This window comes from Pipistrellus kuhlii, unplaced genomic scaffold (genome assembly GCF_014108245.1).
Source record: "Pipistrellus kuhlii isolate mPipKuh1 unplaced genomic scaffold, mPipKuh1.p scaffold_m20_p_83, whole genome shotgun sequence".
Taxonomy (NCBI): Eukaryota; Metazoa; Chordata; class Mammalia; order Chiroptera; family Vespertilionidae; genus Pipistrellus; species Pipistrellus kuhlii.
Window position 1 is genome coordinate 138,398 of NW_023425588.1, and position 11,100 is coordinate 149,497.

The following is an 11,100-nucleotide window of genomic DNA, read 5'->3' on the forward strand; positions in this document are numbered from 1 at the left end:
GAATCTGACAAAATTCAGTGACAGAAGGGCAGGGAGACTGATTGAGAAGGCTGAAACCTATTTCTTAAAACTACTGTTTTGAATTCTCTGCTTTTTTTCAGATGCCCTCTTACTCTAAAAAAATAATTTTGCTTTCTAGCCTGCTTTAGCCTGATTGAATAATGAAGAAGATCAACTTAGCTGTCTAACCTTGTAGACCAGAGACTAGATACACCCATACTCTCAAGGGCAGGCCAGGTACATTTTTTAATTGTTTTCAAGGACAGCATCAAGATAAACACTAAGCACACACTGGGCTGGCTCTTTGAATAATAAGAAGATAAGTTCTGCTTGTAGCCTTGCTTAGAATTTGAATTCATTTTCTCTAAGCCCACCTTCGTAAATTAAGTGTGACTCCAAAGTCTCTGAGTGTGACTGTGACAGTCGGCCTAGCCGGCCCAAAAGATAAAGCCAGTTCTTTGTCCTGAGGGGCCAATCAGGGAGTGACAAACCAGCAGTGGAATGGGAAGGGACGTATAAGAGGAGGGACTGCCCCTCCATCGGGGCTCTTACCTGAGTGTTTGCCTGCTGCTGCGTCAGCCACGGTTTGAGCCTGGATTCGAATCTGTAATAAATTCTTGCTGGCTTAATCAAATTGGCTTTGGTGGTCTCGCTCCGTAACATTTGGATGCCCCAGCGAGATTCCACCTGAGGGACTTCTCAGTGAGCCCCTCTAAGAAATTTCATGTCCTCTGGAACACCGGACCACGCCCGGATCTGCCTGCTCGGCACCGGTAAGTCAGGCCTGTTTTCTTTTTCAGTTTCATGTCCTGGTTTGGTACGTACCCTGTTATCGTGAACTTAGGGAGGCGGGACACCGCAAAACTCCCAGTTCACAACCGAGGTGGTGACAACCACCAAGGCCTGGTTTTGGAGTCTGGAGACTCCCTGGTTTTGCCTGGTTTTGGAGTCTGGAGACTTCCTGGTTCTGCCTGGTTTTGGAGTCTGGAGACTCCCTGGTTCTGCCTGGCTTTGGAGTCTGGAGACTCCCTGGTTCTGGTCTGAGTGAGTGTTGTTCTGGTGTGAATGAGTATTGTTGTGAATGTTGAGAGACTGCGGCCACAATCGAGTGTGTGGGAGTTGATAAAAGTGATTTCATTTTTTCTCTTTTGGATTTGCTTTGGAATTATCCTTTGCCTAACTGTTTATAAATTGGGAAGAAAGAGAGAAATGGGGCAAGGAAACTCGAAGGAGAGTCACCCAAGTCCCCTTGAATGTATGATTAAAAATTTTTCTGACTTCAGAAAATGAGGTGAAGGCTATGGTGTTTCCATAGATGCCTTCACTCTCCAGAGACTCTGTGAATTGGAGTGGCTGATATTTGAGGTTGATTGGCCTACATCAGGGACCCTAGACATGGGGCCCTGTAAAGGAGTCCGGTGGATAGTCTATGGGAGCCCCGTGCATCCGGACCAAATTCCCTACATTGATATCTGGATTGATGTTCTTTTTGATAACCCCAAATGGCTGAAGAAGTGTGGTTGTCTCCCTGATAAAGGAAAATTGGGAAAGAGACCTCCTAGGTCCATCTTACTCGCCCAGCCACTGGCGGGTTGAGAGAAGCCGATTCAGGCCCCTTCAGCACCCTCTGTTTTAGAGGCTTCTGAGGAAGACCCGATGTTGGGCCTGACATTCCCTTGCTCACCCCCTTATGTGGCCGCAGCTGCCTCCACTACCTCGCCAAGCGAGGGGAAGGGGCCTGACCCCCTAGTGAGATCCCAGATGAAAGTGGAGTATCCCCTCCCTGCCCCGAGAAGGAGCCCCCAAGAAGGAACCCCCTGTGTCACCTGACTCTTCCAGTTCGGGTAAGGGAGATAGAAAAGGGGCCATCCTTAATGATCTCCCCCTCAGTCCTCCCCACACTCGATCGGGAGCCCAGTTTAGTGAAAGCCGACCGGCCGCCCTGTTACCACTTAGGGAGGTGGGGGAAACAGACTCCCATGGGCTGCGCCTAAGGACTTATGTTCCTTTCACCACCTCTGATTTATACAATTGGAAGAATCAGAATCCCCCCCTTTTGAAGAATCCCCAGAGGCTGATAACTTTACTGGAGTCTGTATTCTACGCTCACCAGCCCACCTGGGATGACTGCCAGCAACTATTAAACGCCCTGTTTACCACAGAGGAGAGAGAGAATAAAGACTGAAGGGAGAAAACAAATTCTTGACGGCCATGGGGAGCTGGTTACAGATTCAGCCCAGATTGACACCATCTTCCCCTTGGCACGCCCAAATTGGAACCCCAATTCAGTGTTAGGAAGGGAGGCTGGGAGGCTCTTGACCATTACTGCCAGGTTCTCCTGAGAGGCATTCGGGCTGCCGCTCGAAAGCCTACCAATCTCTCTAAGGTGACCAAGACCAAAAAGGGCCAAATGAGAGTCTGGCGGCTTTCCTCGAGCAACTATGTGAGGCCTATAGGATGTATACACCTATAGATCCTGATGCCCCGGAAAATCAGGCAGCCCTTGTGGTCCAATTTGTAGCACAGTCAGCCCCAGACATTAGGAAAAAATTACAAAAACTAGAAGGCTTTGAAGGGAAGTCTTTTTCTGAGCTGCTGGCTATAGCCCAGAGGGTTTTTGAAAACCGAGAGGACCCATTACAGGCCCTGACCCAGAAGATGGCCAAGGTCCTCATAGCCATAGAAGAGAGGGACAGAGGAAAAGGGGGAAATGGGCAAGGAAAAGGAAAAGGAAGATGGCACAGGCAAGGTCAGAGACAATTGCTCGGGTGAAATCAGTGTGCATATTGCAAGAAGACAGGTCATTGGAGGATGGAGTGCTCTGAGAGACAAAGGATAAGGAGGTCGGATCCCAGTCCAGTCTTGGTGGAAGAAGTAGACTGAGGATGTCAGGGCTCCTCCACCGCCCCCCCCCCCCCCAGGAGCCCCAGGTAACACTGACCGTGGGGGTCAAGCCTGTTGACTTCTTGGTGGATACCAGGGCCACCTATTCTGTCCTCCTAGACTGAGCCTAAAGTCCCATTGTCCCCCCAAAGAACAGCTATTGTGGGGGCAACTGGGAAACTGAAATCTTACCCTTGGTCCCAGGCCCGCATCACCAACCTAGGAGAGAAAACGGTCACCCATTCCTTCCTTGTCATCCCTAAATGCCCCGAGACACTCCTGGGAAGGGACCTTCTCCAAAAATTAAAGGCCACTATCTCCTTCACAGAGGAGGGCCCCCAAGTTAAAACAGGGGAAGGAAAAATCCTTGTTACATTCCCGCTCGAAGAAGAGTACAGGTTACTTGACAAGCCTTCCCCGGGGATGAAATCTGATCTCCTAGCACAGTGGCAACAGGAGATCTCAGAGGTATGGGCTGAATCCAATCCGCCATGCCTCGCAGGGCACCGGCTCCCAATAGTTGTCTAATTCCTGAGCACTGCTCTGCCAGTCCGTATCCGCCAGTATCAAATCAGTGGAAAGGCCAGGATGGGAATCTCAAAACATATCAGAAGGCTTAAAGAAGCAGGGATTTTAGTCCCGTGCCAATCGGCCTGAAACATTCCACTCCTACCTGTACAAAAACCAGGCACAGAGGACTTCAGGCCAGTCCAGGACTTAAGGGAAGTCAATAAGCGGGTGGAGACCATACACCCAACTCTTCCAAACTCTTACACCTGCTCAGTCTCCTTAAACCAGACCAACAATTTTATTCAATGCTGGACTTAAAGTATGCATTCTTCTGCCTCCCTTTAGCACCCCAGAGTCAGCCCATTTTCGCATTTGAGTGGGTAGACCCAGAGAAAGGGGACTCAGGACAACTGACTTGGACCCGCCTGCCCCAGGGGTTCAAGAACTCTCCCACTCTCTTCGATGAGGCTCTAAATCAGGATCTCTAGGACTTTAGAGCCAGGCATCAGGAGGCCACATTACTCCAGTATGTGGACGACCTCCTCCTGGCCACCTCAACTTTATCGGAGTGTCAAGAAGTCACCCGGGACTTACTAAAAACTCTAGGGAACCTCAGCTACTGAGTCTCAGATAAAAAGGCCCAACTCTGCAAGACTGAGGTTACATATTTGGGGTACCGTCTTCGCCGAGGAGAGTGCACCCTCTCTCAGAGTAGAATTCAAGCCATCCTGCAAATCCCCATTACAACCACCAAAAGGTAAGTACGGGAGTTCCTCGGGGCAGTCGGGTACTGCAGACTGTGGATTTTAGGCTTTGCAGAGATTGCTAAGCCACTGTACACCGCCACTGGGGGAAAGAATCCAATCCTCACCTGGACTACAACAGAAAAAGAAGCATTCAACGCACTCAAGACAGCATTGGTGAGTGCCCCTGCTTTGGTTCTGCCAGACCTTGAAAAGCCATTTCACTTGTTTGTGGGGAGTAGCGAAGGGGGTGCTAACCCAGACACTAGGTCCCTGGAGACGGCCAGTTGCCTACCTGTCTAAAAGACTGGACCCTGTGGCTGCTGGGTGGCCTGGGTGCTTATGCGCCATCGCAGCCACAGCCACCCTGGTAAAGGAGGCATCAAAGTTGACTTTTGGCCAGAACCTCCAAGTTACTGTTCCCCACAATGCTGAACAACTATTATGGGCCCCCCCAGAGAGGTGGCTTTCAAATGCTCGAATAACCCAGTATCAAGTCCTCCTCCTTGGTCCTCTAAGAATAAGTTTCCTCCAAACTGCCGCCTTAAACCCTGCCACATTGCTACCAGAGCCTAGAGAGGATGCCCCACTCCATGACTGCGGTGAGATACTCACGTCCCTACTCACTGACATCCCTCTACCCGAGGCCGATGAGACCCTCTTTACCGATGGGAGCAGTTTTGTGGAAAAGGGCACCCGATATGCAGGAGCGGCCGTAGTCACTCTGGATACTGTCATCTGGGTGCAAGCCCTAGCACACGGGACTTCTGCACAAAAGGCTAAATTGATTGCCCTAACCCAGGCGCTCCGGTGGGGAAAGGGAAAGAGGGTCAATATCTACACGGACAGTAGGTATGCCTTTGCCACTGTTCATGTACATGGAACCCTATACAAGGAAAGGGGCCTCCTCATGGCAGGTGGGAAGGACATTAAAAACTCTCAAGAAATTCTCAACTTACTGTCCTCAGTTTGGGGACCCAAGGAGGTGGCAGTCATCCATTGCAGGGGACACCAGAAAGACAACTCTGAGATATCCAGGGGAAACCGTCTTGCTGACCAAACAGCTAGGGACATTGCCAAAATACCAGTAGGACCCCGGGAAGTCCTGATCCTCCAGAAGGATGCCATTCCTCCGAGCCCTCATTACACCTAAGAGGAGGAGGAACTAGGTCAGAAGCTCCAAGGGACAAAGAACAAAGGAGGATGGGTCCTCCTGCCCGATGGGAGGATCTTCCTTCCCCAGGCCTTGGGAAGGAAAATAGTTGAGCAAACACATCAGAACACCCACCTAGGGGGAACTAAACTGGCCGAGCTCCTCCGGAAGAGCTATTTTCTAAAAGGACTGTATAAACTCACTCAGGACATTGCACAAAGATGCCAAACGTGTGCCAGGGTGAATCCTAACCTTATTCAAGTTAGGGAACCTGGAGTTCGGTTCAGGGTAAGCACCCCGGGAGAGCACTGGGAGCTGGACTTTACAGAACTACCTGTGGTAAGAGGAGGCTAAAAGTACCTCCTTGTATTAGTGGACACCTTCTCAGGTTGGTCAGAGGCATTTGCTACCAGAAAAGAGACAGCGCAGGTAGTGGTTAAACAATTAGTCTCCAAAATTCTACCTCGGTTTGGCCTACCACTATATCTGGGGTCTGACAATGGTCCAGCATTCACTGCCCAGGTCACCAAACAATTGGCATCCTCTCTAAAACTTAACTGGAAACTTCATTGCATATACAGACCTCAGAGTTCAGGACAGGTAGAAAGGATGAATCAAACACTCAAGGAGTTTTTAACAAAACTGAGACTCGAAACTGGCGGTGATTGGGTAAGTCTTTTCCATTTCGCCCTCTTTCGGGCCAGATGTACCCCTTATTCACAGGGTTTTACCCCTTATGAGATCATTTTTGGAAGGCCACCCCCCATCCTTCCCCAGCTGGGGGAGGAACATCTCGGAGCCATCCACAACGAAAATCTTCTTAAGTCATTACAGGCACTCCAGCTTACTCGGAGAGCAATCCAGAAGACAGTCCGAGGAGAGGAGACTGAGAGAGGCCAAATATTCAGAAGCCCAGTCGTCGAACCTGGGGAGCTGGTCTGAGTTAAGAAGTTCAACCCCGGTCTGCTTGAGCCTCGGTGGGATGGCCCATTCACGGTTGTCCTCAGCGGTAAAAATTGCAGGGAAGCAACATTGGATCCACCACACCCGACTGAAAAAGGCAGAGGGTGACCAGAAGGGAGAATGGAGAATTCAACCCACGTCCGATCCTCAAAAGGTCAAATTTTCCCGATCCTAGTCGTCCTCATCTTGAGCACTACAGGGGCAAGTTCCTCTACCCCCTCCCGGCCTACCCTCTATCTCTGGGAAGTTACTCGAACTCTAGATGGATCTGTAATAGCAAATACTACAACAGCCGGGTACCCTATCCTTCATTTTGACCTATGTAAAATGTTTGGAGAAGATTGGGGAAGATCAAGGAAGGAGGACTCTCTAGGATTTGGATACCGGGGAGGAGGAGGGGCAGTAGTTGAAGGCTACGGCTGCGGGGATAGTAGCCTAGAAAAAGGACTATGGCAAAGTCAACATTACATCTGCCCTCGGAAAGGTCCTAGTGAGTGCAGGGGTAAAGATAGTTATTATTGCGCTGCATGGGGATATCAGATTCACCAGAGAGATACGCCCAGGGCCTTCAGACCAGGCTGGGACTTGCCGCGTAGGTAACTGCAACCCAGTGAAGCTCGAAATCATCACCTGGAGCACAAGTTATTGGATAGGAGGGAAGACATGGGGCCTCAGACTATACGTTTCTGGAAAGGACCCTGGGATTCTCTTTACTATACAAAGAAAATTCTTGCCACATCAGGGAAATCCTATAGGCCCCCTGAGACCCATTCTGGGGCCAACAACTCCTACTTATCATCCCCCATTGAACTCTTCCCCTAGAGTAGCAAATAAATTGAAGCCTGGCCCACTGGACACACCTCTCTACTTCCCCACGAAAGTACTGTATTAAGAACTTTAGAAGCCATGTTCAGGTTCCTAAACAAATCCTCCCCCAACCTCATGGATGACTGTTGGTATGTCTCAACCCTGAACCCCCTTATTATTCAGGAATTGCTGTTAACATCTCTCTTGGAGATACCCCACAGGACATAAGGAACATCTCCATGGACGCTGCGGAGGGTCTCTGCCAGTGGGGTCGTAACCTGAAACTTACCTTCAGGGATCTACAAGGACAAGGAACTTGCTTGATGCCTGCTAATTACCCTCTGAAGGACTCTTTCTACCCCTCATCCTGCGCCTCCACCATCCTGCTACCGGAGGAGCCATCTCAGGGAGGAGCAGCCCTGCTGGCTGCCCCTGAAGGAACTTGGTGGGCCTGTACCAATGGAATAACTCCTTTTGCTTTCTCCCCATTTCTCATAGACAAGGAATCAACAGGCCTTTGCATCTTAGCACACATACTTCCTCAAGTTTATTACTTCTCTGGGGAAGGGGGCCGAGAACACTTAGGCCTCAAAGAGGGCCTCAGTCTTTATTCTCCTTTTACTGGGAATTGGAATTGCAGGATCAACGGCTGTAGGAACTTCAGTCCTTATTAAAGGGAACCAGGACTACAAAGAATTGAGCCAACAGATAGATACTGACCTTAGCACTCTTGAAAGTACAGTCAGCAAGCTAGAAGGGTCACTGAGTTCCCTAGCTGAAGTTGTCCTCCAGAATAGGTGGGGTCTAGACCTACTTTTTCTCAAACAGGTAGGAGGGCTTTGCCTAACCCTGGGTGAAGCTTGTTGTTTTTATACTAATCACTCTGGAGTCATAAAGGAGAGCCTCAGTCAACTAAGAAAAAGATTAAAGGAAAGAGAGGAAGCCAGGACAAACCAAGGAAACTGGTATAAAAACCTCTTTACCTGGTCCCCTTGGCTAACAACTCTTATTAGCGCCTTGGCTAGCCCTCTCCTTATTCTCTTACTAGCTCTAACTGTGGATCCTTGTTTATTCAGATCTCTGGTAAGCTTAATAAAATCCAGAGCCCAGGACCTTAAGATCATGGTTCTCTGAACTCACTACCATAACCTTGCTACGGAGGACAGGGAAGAGGATGAATCAAAGATTTGATTCTCTAGTAAGACCAGTAGGGAATGTGACTGTGACAGTTGGCCTAGCTCGCCCAAGAGATAAGGCCAGTTCTTTGTCTGGAAGGGCCAATCAGAGAGTGACAAACCAGCAGTGGAATGGGAAGGGGCATATAAGAGGAGGGACTGCCCCTCCATCGGGGCTCTTACTTGGTTGTTTGCCTGCTGCTGCCTCAGCCACGGTTTGAGCCCGGATTCGAATTTGTAATAAATTCTTGCTGGCTTAATCAAATTGGCTTCGGTGGTCCATCTCTTAAGGACTCGCTCTGTAACACTGAGCATTGCTTGATTTTATACTGTTCTTTGTAACATGATCACAAGTTCCTATCTGTTTGGGGATTAACAAAACAAATTAAATAAATAATGGACTCTTATTTTAATAAAACAAAACAGGAAGGAATTTGTAGGAGGAAACCCTGTCTTAGTTCTGTTAATCTAAACAAAACATTCAAATCTGTAAAGAATTTTTATGAGCTTATTTCAGCCAAATTATTGCTAACATTATTAAAAAACAAACAAACAAACCAACCATTGAAACCTGGGAAGAATTTTTGTGAGTTTATTTGAGCCAAATATGCCAGGAAGCAGAATCTCAACGAATTGAGATAAGGCTCTGAAGAATGGAGGGTTACATCTGTATGTATTGTACATTGCAATCAAGGAAAAGGGATATATGTGGCTCACATGAAATCCATTGGTGATAGATTAAGGGGGTGAGATAAAGCAAAGCATGGAAACCTCTGGGATAGGATAAAAAGTGAAATGATGGGACATGTGCTTCTTTTACAGAGGTGGATACAGGATACTTTAATGTAATGAACAGTTGACAATTAACTTGATAACAATAAAAATGTGGGAATGTCTGGGTGCCATTTGTTTTGCCCTGGAAAGCCTGGGGTAAAAAGGAAGTTACATGTTACCCAGACATCTCACAGATATGTTATCTTAGAGGCAAAAAGGCAAATGGGTTCAGTAAAACTCTAAGTTGCTCTTTGTCAGAGAAAATATCGTCCTAGGACATGACTACCCACTATACCCTGTTTGTAGTTAAATATTTAATTTCAGACCATCGGTTGTGGTTATTTTAGGTCTCTGAGTTTCTAGGATTGACACACAGGCCCCACCTGAGCCGGTGAGGTTAGCATGTGGCTCCTTTCTTCCAAACTGTCCACAAATGCAGGGATGCAGAACCTCAAGGGATTGAGATAACACTCCCGAGAATGGCTGGTTTTCCTCTATTTTTATAAATGCAATTCAAGGAGGGACATAGGTGGGTTATATGAAATCCATTAGTGATAGATGAGAGAGATGGGAGAAAGCAAAGCCAGGAAACCCCAGAGATTGGATAAAAAATAAAACAAGAGACACATGCTTAGGTGGGTGAAGGAACAATTAACATGATAATAATAAAGGAATTTGTGGTATCTGTCCTGGTGCCCAGGCACATTGGCTTGTGTCCCAAGGAGACTGGAAAAAGGGAAGTTACAAGTTACCCAGACATTGCAAGGGTATGTTATCATAGATGCAAAAAGACAGATGGGCTCAGTTAAGGTAAAGGTTGACCTTGTCAGGGAAGATACCAGCCTAGGAGGTAACTACCCACCATCACTGCATTTAGTTAAAGTTTAATGTCAGACCATCCTTTTGTGATGAATGTAGGTCTCTGAGTTTGCAGGCCTGCCCTGGGCTGTCAGGTCAGCATGTGGCCCCTTCAGGCCACAGTTCCGAGCCCAGAGAGTATGGTGTGCATGTTCCACTAGGAGTGATGATGGAGCTCAGACACAGCTCAATTTTTGAATAAACATTTTACACTCAGGTGGTGGGTGTAGCCATGGTGGGAAGCCTTTTGCTGAAAAAGTGCCTTGGTTTCTCTGGGTCTACACCTATCAGGACTCCTGATCATATGTTATGGATACGGAATTTTTAGTGGAACCCAAATTCTTTGTCCGCCAGAGTCTAAGAATGAATTCACAAACAGAAGGTGGTATAGCAAAGGTGGAGATTTATTTAAAAACAAATGCAGACTTCCACGTGTGTAAGGGGGATAGGTCCCACAGACTTCATGTCTTCATGGTTTTTAAAGACTGCAGTTTCCCATGTCCTGATATCCCCTCTGACTGGTCACTAGTCCCATTCGAATTGGTTACTATAGTAACTCCTGAGGCTCTCTTCCCTCATTGTCCTCCTATTCCCTCTGTGCTTCATTCCTTCTTCATTTTGTAAATGTAGACCTTTTTGGCAACTTCTGGTTCCCTTGTCTCATGGAAATACACCTTCTCCCAGTCTGAAGCCCTGTGTTTTTTTTCCATGGGCCCCAATTGTAAAACCTCCCTAAATCTGCCGATATTCCCCTAAATTTCCTGTTTCATTATCACTTTCTGTGGGCATAGCCTGGGGATCAGGCTTTAGGCTGATCCTCAGGTGTTTCTCTGAGTTTATGCCTTGCAGGGGTTATTGATGCTTTTCTGTCTAAATGCATTTTCCTGCTGGCTGGTGCTTATGCACCAATTCTTGTCCGGACTATCTTTGCAGATTCTTTAGGATTTTCATATGAATAATGACATCATCTTTGAATAAAATGTGGGGTTTCTTTTCTGCATCCTCAGGGCTCCTGGGGGTCCCTATGGGTGAATCCCTACCCCACTTCCACGGTCCAGGACACCCTCAATTCCCAAAGCTGCCGAGTACCTGGCAGGACCCCTGGGACACTCCCTGGACCAGGTGGGCCTCTCTCTACCTTATTAACTGGGCTGTCCCCTCCTTGTCTTTCCTGAAAAACCACCCAGAGCTCAGCGAGGTCAGACTCTTCAGGCCCTGCCTCCAGGCCCCAGGA

General features: G+C 48.0%; 1 long non-coding RNA gene and 2 gene segments (V, D, J or C); all 3 read left to right on the plus strand.

Moving 5' to 3' along the window:
* The window catches only part of LOC118712129, a 199,876-nt gene that overhangs the window by 101,130 nt on the left and 87,646 nt on the right, over positions 1 to 11,100 (plus strand).
* Positions 1 to 11,100, plus strand: part of LOC118712122 — a 106,738-nt gene that overhangs the window by 44,176 nt on the left and 51,462 nt on the right.
* On the plus strand, positions 652 to 2,447 carry LOC123651816. Its single transcript, XR_006740761.1, has 3 exons — positions 652 to 773; positions 1,335 to 1,339; positions 2,437 to 2,447. It is a non-coding gene; the product is annotated as an uncharacterized LOC123651816 (long non-coding RNA).